At 40.8% G+C, this 11,282-nt stretch overlaps 2 pseudogenes; both read right to left on the reverse strand.

The window, feature by feature from the left end:
- Positions 1 to 1,826: 1,826 nt before the first annotated feature.
- LOC125124667 (olfactory receptor 7D2-like) lies at positions 1,827 to 2,762 on the reverse strand (annotated as a pseudogene).
- Positions 2,763 to 10,077: 7,315 nt separating this feature from the next.
- LOC125124284 (olfactory receptor 7D4-like) lies at positions 10,078 to 10,971 on the reverse strand (annotated as a pseudogene).
- Between the last annotated feature and the right edge of the window lie 311 nt (positions 10,972 to 11,282).

Consider the following 11,282-nt stretch of genomic DNA (forward strand, 5'->3'; position numbering starts at 1 on the left):
TGAGTGAGCACTTGAAATGTGGTGAATAGTCATGTGTAGCTGGAGGTTACCATCTTGGACTGCACAGAGGTAGACTATGAGACAGCTCCAGAGATGATGGGCAGCTGACTGAGATCAGGGCTTTGGTCCTGGGCATATACCCAGACAAAACTTTCATTCAAAAAGATACATGCATCCCTATATTCATTGCAGCACTATTCACACTATCCAAGAACATGGAAATGACATAAATGTCCATTGACAGATGAATGGATTGAGAAGATGTTGCACATATATTCCTTGGAATACTACTGAGGCATTAAAAAGGACAAAAATGCCATTTCAGCAACATGGATACAACTAGAGATTCTCATACTAAGTGAAGTAAATCAGAAAGAGAGACAAATACCATATGATATCACTATAGTGGAATCTAATTTGGGCACAAATGATCCTGTCTACGGAAGAAACAGATCAGGGATGTGGAGAGCAGACTTGTGTTTGCTGGGGGGAGGGGGGAGTGGGATAGACTGGGAGTTTGGGATTGGTAGATGCAAACTCTTACATTTAGAAGGGATAAGCAATGACGTCCTACATGTAGCACAAGGCACTATGGCCGGTTTTTGTGTTAGAACATGATGGAACATGGTATGAAAAAGAAAAATGGTTGTATACGTATGACTGGGTCACTTTGCTGTACATCAGAAATTGAAGGAATGTTGTAAATCAACTATAATTGAATTTAAAAATTTAATAAAAGAGAAGATCAGAGCATTGGCACAAGCACAGGCCTAGGAACAGGATAAGCCCACCGTCACATGAACTGTGGGTGAACCTCTTTTTAATTCTCTTTCAATTCACTCATGGGAATAATTCTCTGAAGCCATAAAGTGAATTAGGTACACATGCCCACAGAGTTCCTGTTGTGGCTCAGTGGGTTCAGACATGTTACACTTTTACCATTTCCACATCTCTCACCCATATATTTCCATGAGATTCTTTTCCCATCACCAAACCATCACTGGCCCCTGAAAATGTTCCACCTTGCCCCACAGGTTGCCCATACTCCAAGAAATGACCCCCTTCATCTGCATCCCCTGAAAGCCTCCTTATTCTTGAAGACACTGAGAAAAAATCTCAGAGGCCTATTGGTGGCTTAATCTGAAATCTAGCATATAGATATACAGACACAGACATGGACATATACTCCACTGTTCTAGCATAAGACAACCCTCTTGTGAATATTTATTTTCTTCTTTAAACAAAGTATTCTGGTGAAAATCTTATCTTTGTCACTGAATACAACACTACTCATTGGCTGATAGTACAGCCTTGAGACTTCTGGCAGTTTGTTTGAACTATTCAAGTTGAACATAGAGAGGGGAACAAGATTTGAAGATGCTGAGAAATACAAAGATATATATGAAAGAAAATCTAGTAATATTGTGGGTAAATTGAGGAGTAATTGGCTGTCCTGGAAATATCCTTCTAATCTCATCATGGTTAGGAAGATCATTTCATATCACGGGCAGCATATATAGAAGGATTTTGGTCCTTCTGGAGGATGACTTTATGACTATATTGATACGCTATATCTATTGCTAATGCAGACAAGACCAAAGATAAAAATTTCTGCACAGGAAAGCGGGCATAAATGTGCCTAAAGGAAATTTGTGGAAAGCAGGTGCTCACAGATGTATAAACTCAGAAAAACCCAAGTGATGATATTTCAGATAAAGAGGGACAAGGCACCACCACAATGAAGTCAAAGATTTGATATTTCTGACTGCCAGGGTATTGTTCTTTGGTTGTCATAGTAACTACCCAATCACAGCATCTATGGTCATTCACAGAGGGAAGGAAGACTTGCTGACAAATTTCCTCAGGGCCCCCTGCAGGTCCCTGTTCCTCAGGCTGTAGATGAAGGGGTTCAGCATGGGGATGACCACGGTGTACATCACTGAGGCCACTGCCCCCTTTGAGGAGGAGGGGGAGAAGGCAGAACTGAGGTACACACCTAACCCTGTCCCGTAGAATAAGGAAATGACCACTAGGTGAGACCCACAGGTGGGAAATGCTTTGTACTTCCCCTCCGCTAAGACATTTTCAATATGGAGGAAAGAATCTTAGAGTAAGAGACAAGGATTCCAGTCAGTGGAGGAATACCCAGCAGGCCAGTCAGAGCATACAGGGCAATGTAATTGTGAGAGCATCAGAACAGGAAGACTTGAGCACCTCAGCCAGTTCACAGAAGAAGTGGGGAATTTCCGTGTGTGGCAGAATGAGAGATGCAGTGCCATCAGACATGGGATGAGGGGGACTAGGATACTGACAGACCAAGAGACTAGAGCCAGCAGGCCACAGAGGAGTGGGTTCATCATGATCATGTAGTGCAGGGGGTGACAGATGGCCACAAAGCGGTCATAGGCCATCACGGTCAGGAGGAGGTTGTCCAAACACAAAAAAACTGAGGAAAAATACATCTGGGTAATGCAGTCTGCATAGGTGATGGCTTTGCTCACTGTCTGGATGTTCACCAGCATTTGGGGAACTATGGTGGAACTGTAACAAATATCCGAAAAAGACAGGTGGGAGAGGAAGAAGTACATGGGGGTGTGGAGGCGGGAGTCAGAGCTGACAGCCAGGATGATGAGCAGGTTCCCAAGCACGGAGACCAGGTACATGGACAAGAACAGCCCAAAGAGGAGGGGCTGCAGTTCTGGGTCCTCGGAGAGGCCCAGGAGGAGGAATTCCAAGACCCGTGTTTGGTTTCTTGCATCCATGGAGCTGAGAATTCTGCCATAAAACAAACAAACAGGAGTCCCCAAATATTAAAAGATTTTTATCATAAGATCAACCTCCCCCATGCCAACACACAGGAAAAAAAAAAAAACTACACTTACCATAACAAATTAGTTTTCATTCACTGGGAGTGATTACAGATATCAGTATCTTATACAGTTATCATTTTAAGGGATAATATATTCCCTTCATCTGATCTTTATCAAAAATTGGTCATGCCCCTCAAAATCTGTCTCAAGGGACCACCAACCTCTGTGGTGTCCAGCTCAGCATCAGCCCCTTTCAGATTCAGCACATCAATGGTTTGAACATTCTTCCTTTGGCGATGCTGAAACTTGCCCCTTGGATGATTTTGCCTTTTCCTTCATTTACTTAGTACTCTAGCACAGTCATGTGTAATTGGCTGTGCTCTGGCCCCGCTGCCCCGTGACACCAACTAATTTGATAAGAAAGTGGTGTCTCACTCAATCTGGACAAAGAGCTTCACTGGAGAAACTTCCAAATAAAATTCATATTTTAGTTAATAATTGAAGGGATGGACTTGATAAGACACATTAACCTAGAATCGGGTGTTAGGACTGTCCATCACTATGCTTGCAAAGAAGGCAGCTTGCGCTTCAGAACCACTGTACTGAACTGCTAAGGTGTGGTAGTAAGTATCATGTCAAAAGGTGGATCCTAGAATCTCTCTGCTCCACCTTGAACCCTTGCTCCACCCCTCACTGATCTTAGCCAATTTCTCTGCTTTCTCAGTTCCTCATTTCCTACCTGGTGAAATGGGATTATTAATGATACCTACTCCAGAGGATTGTTGCGAGAAATAAATGAGTTGATGTTTTAAAGAACAGTGCCTGGAATATTATGGAAACATAGAGAAACCATGGCTCAGTACATTTTAGAATTGGGGAATTACCATCTGTGGAGCTGAAGGCAGTGACACAAGTTCCTAGAATGGGATAGTGTAGATCACTTGGCCTAAAAAATATGGGAAGGAGAGAGAAATGGAAAGAGATGGAAGTGATGATCTTGGTTCTGATGCTTTCCAGGGTGGGGAGCAGCCTTTCAAGACTGCTGGTCACCTTCTAACCCTGCATTCTATTTAAATATGCTTGTTCTTTTCTGTTAATCTTCACTTTTCTATGGAAGTTGCTTTCGCTGGGATTCTATAACTTCGATTCAAGAGAGAACTCAGTAGATTATATTCTTTAAAAATAGGAAGCATCAAAATTCATTCTGATAGAGATAAAATATGACAATGAAGAGAAAAATGAGTAGAGTGACAAAATGATTTCTTTGGGTTGCTATGGCTTTCAAAAGTTCATCCAGCATAGTTAAATTTTTCCAGGCATTCCATTTATGGTGTTGTATGACGTAATACAAACATCAGCCAAATATAGTCCAATAATATCAAAATGCATTCAACATGACAAAGAAGCATTTATCCTCACAGTTGAAGACTGCTTAAAATTAAGAAAAATATTTTAAATGTATACATAGATGCCTCAAACAGATATATTCTGAAAATGATGACACAACCATTTACCAAAATTTAAGGTCATTTGTAAATTTTAAAGTATAAAAAATAAATTAATAAATAAAATAAATGTGTCTCTAACGGGCAGGGGGCTATAATACAAGATGTGTGGTTGGAGGAACACTTATAGCACATAAAGAAAGATAAACTAGTTCCCTAAATGATAAGGAAAATCTAGCTCAAAAAACAGGCTGTATCATACCAAGCCCTGAAATGGCAGTCAGATTACCATGGAAGTTATACAGAAAATAAGCCTCATTATCAGCATCATTTAATTCACTCCAGAGTCTGGATTCCTCTTAGAAGCCACAAACTTAAACTCTTTAGGAATTTTTACTAGAAGCTCTTAGCCCTACTTTGTCCATGTCCCTGGAGTTACTTTGCTGCTCACAAAAGCCTCCTCCATGTGCATGAATACTCCTCTTTCTGAGCACTTACTAAGCCCAAATGGATCACTCAGATGATAGCAGGAAAGAATATCTGGTTGCACTGATGGATGGAAGGATAAAGGATGGTGCAAGATCTCCAGAATGAAAGTTGGTATAAGATCCAAATAGACCTGGGATCAGCAACGTGACAACATTTTTCTTGGGCTGGCATCAGTGAGCTGGGAGCACAGGGACAGACAAGGAGAATTTATCCTTTCAGGGGCATCCAGGGTTGAATTCTCAAAGCACCTAATTAAATAAATATTCCTAGTGTTTCTCCATTTCCAAACAGCTTTGCCCTTGGGAAAGAAAAAACATAATAAAAATGGAAACTCTGCTTGACAGTTCTATTCCCACATGGGTAATTTGGGGACAGTCATTTTTTTTTCACCCTATGATTTCTCTTCTTCTTAGGCATGATGTCCCACAGGGCTCATGGTTCTCTCTGAAAAACATGCAATTAGTATCAAACTACTTGTTCTTTGCCAGTCATCATCCTTAAATACTGATTGTATAGGGCCACCTAAGACCCGACAGCACCCTAAATCAAAGACTTGCTCTATCAGGCATGAATATCTGAATATATTACTCAGAGTATATGAATATATACGAATAACGCACAACACTGTTGCTTCTCTACTGTGTCAAACATCCTAAATAGAGACAATAACTCTTAGGGCAGGATTACCATTAAATAAACTAATGTTGATAAAGAGAACAGTGTTCATTGTTAAGAGGACTTATTAAAAAATTAATAACAGTGAATACCACACTCTTTATTATTATTCATTCATTTAATAATAACCATGACATAAAGGTTATTACCTCTATTTTAGGGATGAATAACATAGAGAAAATGATCAATTTGCTGCAATTATATCCTGTAATTGGCGTAGCTGTGACTGGACAAAATGTCTGACATTAAAATAGATAGAAAAGTGTGATATGGTAATTAGAAAATAAAAAGGGGCTTTTAGGAGTTGCCGCTGTAGTGTAGTACATTAAAGATCTGACCACAGTGGCTTGGATTGCTGCAGAGACCTGGGTTTGATCCCTGGTTTTGATCCCCAGCTGGTACAGTGGGTTAAAATATCAGGCATTACCAGAGTTCTGGCGTAGTTCACAGCTGAGGCTCAGATTCAGTCTCTGGCCTGGGAGATTCCACATACCACAGGTGTGGCCATAGACATAAAATAAAATTAAAAAATAAAATAAAATAAATTAAAATAAAATAATGAAATAAATTAATGAAATAAATTAAAAATAAAATAAAATAAAATAATAAATTTTAAGATAATGGGGGAAAAGACAAGCACAGAGTTTAAAAAATTGGTTTTCACATGGTAAAAATGATCTGTACATCTCACTGAACAAAATAAGTCATAGGTGAAAAGTGTCCGAGATGGCAAAGTAGGAAACCCTGAGCTCACTTTTTCCCACAGGAACACTGGGTCCCTGGGTCAGAGAGCCATGGAAGGGAAGGGTGAGAGTTGCTTGAGGCATTAAATCCACAGGTCCTTATATCATCAATAGGTAACAGCTGTCCAAGGAGTTTTTCAGGGTGTGCTAAGCAGGCAACTCTAAATGGATTCAAATGCGATTGGGCTATTTTTAAAAACTGGATGTTTGAAAAGTTAAGTTTGCTGCTGACAGGCTTTTGCACTGAAGAGTCATCTTAACCCACAGGGAAGATATACACACACTCGGGGCCAATATGCAGAGGCCATCTTTGGCTCATTCACATAACAAGAGCAAAACATTTCTGAGGGAACTGAAATCTAACATTCTCTATCATTATTTCATATACTTTCCGATGTCTTGGGAGGCTAGGGCTCTCACTGCAAGAGCACCGAGAAATCCAGGAAAAATTTTATTTCCCCACAAATGGGTAGAAAAATGTTCTCCAATAGAACTTTTTGTGATAATGAAAATAATTTATATCTGCACTGCCTAAATATGGTACTAGGCACATGGGTGAGTCAGCACTTGAAATGTGCTAAATAATCATGTTTAGCTGGTGGTTACCATCTTGGACTGCACAGAGATAGACTATGAGACAGCTCCAGAGATGAAGGGCAGCTGACTAAGGTCCTGGGCATATTTCCAGACAAAACTTTCATTCAGAAAGACGCATGCACTCCTATGTTCATTGCAGCACTGTTCACAATAGCCAAGACATGGAAACAACCTAAATATCCATTGACAGATGAACGGATTAAGAAGCTGTGGTACACAGATACAATGGAATACTATTCACCTATAAAAAAGAACAAAATAATGCCATTTGCAGCAACATGGATGCAACTAGAGATTCTTCTATTAATTGAAGCAAGTCAGAAAGAAAAAGACAAATGAAATATATCACTTATGTGTAATTTAATATGGCACAAGTGATCATAGCTACTGGAGAAACAGATCAGGGACATGGAGAGCAGACTTGTGTTTGCTGCGGGGAGAAGGAGAGGAATGGAACTGACTGGGAGTTTTGGATTGGTAGATGCAAACATTTACATTTAGAATGGATAAGCATTGAGGTCTTATTGTATAGTACAAGGCACTATGTCCAATCTCTTGGGCTAGAACATGATGGAAAAGAGCATCCAAAAAGATATATATGTATGACTGGGTCACTTTGCTGTACATCAGAAATTAAAGGAAAGTTGTAAATCAACTATACTTTCATAAAAATTTTTTTTCTAAAAAAGTATCATGGCACTGGCATGAGCACAGGGCTAGGGAGACAATAAGCCCACCATCACATGAACTGTGGGTGACACCTCCTTTTCGCTTTTCTTCCAGAGCAATGGTGAGAACAAGTCTCTGGAAAACTTTCAGTGACCTCAATATACATGCCCACATAAGACTTTCTACTCTTTTACTCTTTCCAGATCTCTCACTCATATATTTTTTATTATTATTTTATTTTATTCATTTTTCCACTCTACAGCATAGGGACTAAGTTACACTCACATGCATACATTTTTTCCTCCCTTTGTTCTGTTGCAATATAAGTATCTAGACAGAGTTAGCAATGCTACACAGCAGCATCTCATTGTAAATCCATTCCAAGATTAACAGTTTGCATCACCCATATATTTTCATGTGACTCTTCTCCTATCACCAAACATCTTTGACCCCTGAAAATATTCCGCTGTGCCCACTGGCTTGCCCTTACCCTAAGAAACACCCTCCTTCATCTGCATCCTTTGAAATCCTCCTAATTCTTGAAGACACTGAGAAGGAAGAGCTCACAGACATGTTGGTGGCTTAATCTGAAATCTAGTATATAGATATACAGATACAGACATGGACAGACACTTGATTGTACTAGGATAAAGCTATAAAGCTATAAGACAACCTTCTCATGAATATTAATTTTTTTCTTTAAACAAAGTAACCTGGAGATAATCTGATCTTTGTCACTGCGTACATCACATTCATTGCTGATAGGGACAGTCTTGAGACTTTGGCTGTTTGACTGAACTATTCAAGTCTGACTTTTTGTTTGGGGAAGGCAACAAGGCGTTAAGACGCTAAGAACTACAAGGAATAGATGGGACAGAAAATCTAGTGATATTCTGAGTAAATGGAGGAGCAATGGGCTGTCCTGGAAATACTCTTCTCCTCTCATCCTGGATAGGATGATCATTTCATATCACAGACAGCACATATCACTCTGGGAGGAAATTATGAATATGGCACTTAACAGAAAGAGATTTTCATATTTTAAAAATCTTGTTCAAATTACCATTAGGAACTAATACAATTTTTTATGGTCACACCCGGGCATATTGAAGCTCCTGGCCAGGGGTTAAATCCAAGCCCCAGCTGCAGCAATGCCAGGTCAGAGATCAAACCCTGGTGCCTGTAGTGACCCCACCCTTTGCAGTCTGATTCTTAACCCACTATGCCAGAGAGGGATAAATAATTATTTTTAAGTAGGATATTAGCACAAAATATTTGTTAAAAAAATTAGAGTTGATTTACAATTTTCTGTCGATTTCTGTTTTACAGCAAAGTGACCCTGCTATAAATATATACACTTTGGTTTTCTCATATTATCTTCTATGATGTTCTACCACAAATTATTGGTTCTCTACGGTATAAAGCTAGACCTCATTGCTTATTCATTCTAAATATAATAGTTTGCATTACTAATCCCAAAATTCCTGTCCATACCACCTCCTCCCCCTCCCCCCTTTGCAACCACAAGTCTATTCTCCATGTCTGTGAGTGTCTGTTTGTTATGTAGATAGGTTCATCTGAAAGCACAAGTTCTTAATATCAAAAAACAATTATAGGGAAAACATGGATTGGAGGCAACCTTATGCAGACAAATACAGGAGACATTTTTATAACGATTTTGACGAATAGGAAGCCTGACAAATCATTGTATATAGAGAAAATATGGGCAACTTGGGAAATTGTATCAGAAAAGAGATGAGTTACACAAAGTCTTCCATTTATTTCGTAACCCTCTGGACTGCCATACCACGAACAGCTAAGGGGCTTGTAAACAACAACAACAACAACAAATGTGTTTCTCAAAGTTCTGGAGGCTGGAAGTCTGAGATCAGGAGGCCAGTATAATCAAGTTCTAGTGAAGATTCTCTTCAGGGTTTCAGATTCTCCACTTCTCTATTGTCCTCTCAGGGCAGAAAACAGAGAGAAGGCAGGTTCTCTCATGCTCTCACATGGGTACCCATCCTATCATGGGGGCTCCATCCCCATGACCTTATCAAATCTTAGCCACCTCCCAAAAGCCCTACATCCCAACACCATCGCGTGGAGAGTAGGGTTTCAACACAAATGTTGGGGGGCCCAAAACCTTCAGTCCAGAACAAGTATGAATGGGGCAGTGCAAACTTTTATTAAGAATGTGAAGGGCTGCTGCTAAGACCAATTATGTTTGTCTCCAGAGAGAACTACTGTACAGAATAAGCTTGAGGACATGCTCAGAGAGTAGATTCATCTTTCTCACCCAAAACAGGCTTTGGTGTCAATGGAAAGCACAAAATTTGAGCCATTCTGGTGGGTGACTGACGACTATCTTGATTATGTGGAGGAGACCAAGGATGAACATTTGTGCACAGAAAAGAGGGTATAAAAGTCACAAAGGAAGTTCTTGAGAAGCACTTGCTTTGGAGGTGAAAACATGGAGGAGACTCAAGCAATGGTATTTCAGATAAAGAGGGACAAGACACTCCCTCAACAAAGGCGAAGATTCACTGTTTCTGACTGCCAGGGTTTTGACCCTGGGTTATCACAGTAACTCCCCACTCACAGCATCAATGGCCCTTCACAGGGAGAAGAAAGACCTGCTGACACATTTCCTCAGGCCCCCTGCAGGTCCCTGTTCCTCAGGCTGTAGATGAAGGGGTTCAGCATGGGGGTGACCACGGTGTACATCACTGAGGCCACCCCCTTTGAGGAGGAGGGGGAGAAGGCAGAACTGAGGTACACGCCTAACCCTGTCCCGTAGAATAAGGAAATGACCATTAGGTGAGACGCACAGGTGGGAAATGCTTTGTACTTCCCCTCCCCTGAGGACATTTTCAATATGGAGGAAATCTTAGAGTAAGAGAAAAGGATCCCAGTCACTGGAGGAATACCCAGCACACCAGTCACAGAAAACAGCACAATGTAATTGCTGAGAGCATCAGAACAGGAGGACTTGAGCACCTCCGCCAATTCACAGAAGAAGTGGGGAATTTCTGTGTGTGCAGAATGAGAGATGCAGCATCATCAGACTGTAGAAGAGGGCGATTAGGAAACTGAGGGACCAAGAGACGAGAGCCAGCAGGCAACAGAGGTGCGGGTTCATCATGATCCTGTAGTGCAGGGGGTGACAGATGGCCACAAAGCGGTCATAAGCCATCACGGTCAGGAGGAAGTGGTCCAGGTACCCGAAGATTAAGTAAAAATACATCTGGGTGATGCAGCCTGCATAGGTGATGGCTTTGCTCACTCTGTGATATTCACCAGCATTTTGGGGACAGTGGTGGAACTGAAACAAATATCCGAAAAAGACAGGTGGGAGAGGAAGAAGTACATGGGGGTGTGGAGGCGGGAGTCAGAGCTGACAGCCAGGATGATGAGCAGGTTCCCAAGCATGGAGACCAGGTACATGGACAAGAACAGCCCAAAGAGGAGGGGCTGCCATTCTGCATCCTCGGAGAGGCCCAAGAGGAGGAATTCCAAGACCCCTGTTTGGTTTCTTGCATCCATGGAGCTGAAAATTCTGCCAGGCAAACAACAAAGCAATGCTAATTAAACAAACAGCAGTACCCAAGATAAAATTTTATCTTATTAATGACACCTCAGAAATAAACACAGATTTTGGTTTTGTTTCTGTTTTAAGTCAATTGGTAAATTATTTATGTGTTTATTATTTTTGACCAATAATTTGCTCTTCAGCATCTGAGAGCATTACAAACCTCATTATCTTATACAGCTATCATTTGGGGGGAAATCTAATCTCCTCTTCTTATCTAATCCAGAGGCAAGTAGCCATTGTCTCTGGAGGAATAGTCCATCGT

The sequence above is a fragment of the Phacochoerus africanus genome, chromosome 4 (assembly GCF_016906955.1).
Source record: "Phacochoerus africanus isolate WHEZ1 chromosome 4, ROS_Pafr_v1, whole genome shotgun sequence".
In the NCBI taxonomy this organism is placed as follows: domain Eukaryota; kingdom Metazoa; phylum Chordata; class Mammalia; order Artiodactyla; family Suidae; genus Phacochoerus; species Phacochoerus africanus.